The sequence below is a fragment of the Oncorhynchus mykiss genome, chromosome 10, assembly GCF_013265735.2.
Source record: "Oncorhynchus mykiss isolate Arlee chromosome 10, USDA_OmykA_1.1, whole genome shotgun sequence".
NCBI lineage: Eukaryota > Metazoa > Chordata > Actinopteri > Salmoniformes > Salmonidae > Oncorhynchus > Oncorhynchus mykiss.
The window spans coordinates 82,137,584-82,139,617 of NC_048574.1; positions in this window are offsets into that span (position 1 = coordinate 82,137,584).

Sequence of the window (2,034 nt, forward strand, 5' to 3'; positions counted from 1 at the left end):
AGTAGATGGAAGTGTTATTGGACTAGTCAGTTACCTGGTGGGTCAGTTACCTGGTGGGTCAGTTATCTGGTGGGTCAGTTACCTGGTGGGTAACAGTAGATGGAAGTGTTATTGGACTAGTCAGTTACCTGGTGGGTCAGTTACCTGGTGGGTCAGTTACCTGGTGGGTAACAGTAGCTGGAAGTGTTATTGGACTAGTCAGTTACTTGGTGGGTAACAGTAGCTGTAAGTGTTATTGGACTAGTCAGTTACCTAGTGGGTAACAGTAGCTGGAAGTGTTATTGGACTAGTCAGTTACCTGGTGGGTAACAGTAGCTGGAAGTGTTATTGGACTAGTCAGTTACCTGGTGGGTAACAGTAGCTGGAAGTGTTATTGGACTAGTCAGTTACCTGGTGGGTAACAGTAGCTGGAAGTGTTATTGGACTAGTCAGTTACCTGGTGGGTAACAGTAGCTGGAAGTGTTATTGGACTAGTCAGTTACCTGGTGTGTAACAGTAGCTGGAAGTGTTATTGGACTAGTCAGTTACCTGGTGGGTAACAGTAGCTGGAAGTGTTATTGGACTAGTCAGTTACCTGGTGGGTAACAGTAGCTGGAAGTGTTATTGGACCAGTCAGTTACCTGGTGGGTAACAGTAGCTGGAAATGTTAGTGGACCAGTCAGTTGCCTGGTGGGTAACAGTAGCTGGAAGTGTTATTGGACTAGTCAGTTACCTGGTGGGCAACAGTAGCTGGAAGTGTTATTGGACTAGTCAGTTACCTGGTGGGTAACAGTAGCTGGAAGTGTTATTGGACTAGTCAGTTACCTGGTGGGTAACAGTAGCTGGAAGTGTTATTGGACTAGTCAGTTACCTGGTGGGTAACAGTAGCTGGAAGTGTTATTGGACTAGTCAGTTACCTGGTGGGTAACAGTAGCTGGAAGTGTTATTGGACTAGTCAGTTACCTGGTGTGTAACAGTAGCTGGAAGTGTTATTGGACTAGTCAGTTACCTGGTGGGTAACAGTAGCTGGAAGTGTTATTGGACTAGTCAGTTACCTGGTGGGTAACAGTAGCTGGAAGTGTTATTGGACTAGTCAGTTACCTGGTGGGTAACAGTAGCTGGAAGTGTTATTTGTCCAGTCAGTTACCTGGTGGGTAACAGTAGCTGGAAGTGTTATTGGACCAGTCAGTTACCTGGTGGGTAACAGTAGCTGGAAGTGTTATTGGACTAGTCAGTTACCTGGTGGGTAACAGTAGCTGGAAGTGTTATTGGACTAGTCAGTTACCTGGTGGGTAACAGTAGCTGGAAGTGTTATTGGACTAGTCAGTTACCTGGTGGGTAACAGTAGCTGTAAGTGTTATTGGACTAGTCAGTTACCTGGTGGGTAACAGTAGCTGGAAGTGTTATTGGACTAGTCAGTTACCTGGTGGGTAACAGTAGCTGGAAGTGTTATTGGACTAGTCAGTTACCTGGTGGGTAACAGTAGCTGGAAGTGTTATTGGACTAGTCAGTTACCTGGTGGGTAACAGTAGCTGGAAGTGTTATTGGACTAGTCAGTTACCTGGTGGGTAACAGTAGCTGGAAGTGTTATTGGACTAGTCAGTTACCTGGTGGGTAACAGTAGCTGGAAGTGTTATTGGACTAGTCAGTTACCTGGTGGGTAACAGTAGCTGTAAGTGTTATTGGACTAGTCAGTTACCTGGTGGGTAACAGTAGCTGGAAGTGTTATTAGACTAGTCAGTTACCTGGTGGGTAACAGTAGCTGGAAGTGTTATTAGACGAGTCAGTTACCTGGTGGGTAACAGTAGCTGGAAGTGTTATTAGACTAGTCAGTTACCTGGTGGGTAACAGTAGCTGGAAGTGTTATTAGACTAGTCAGTTACCTGGTGGGTCAGTTACCTGGTGGGTAACAGTAGCTGGGAGTGTTATTGGACTAGTCAGTTACCTGGTGGGTCAGTTACCTGGTGGGTAACAGTAGCTGGAAGTGTTATTGGACTAGTCAGTTACCTGGTGGGTCAGTTACCTGGTGGGTCAGTTACCTGGTGTGTCAGTTAC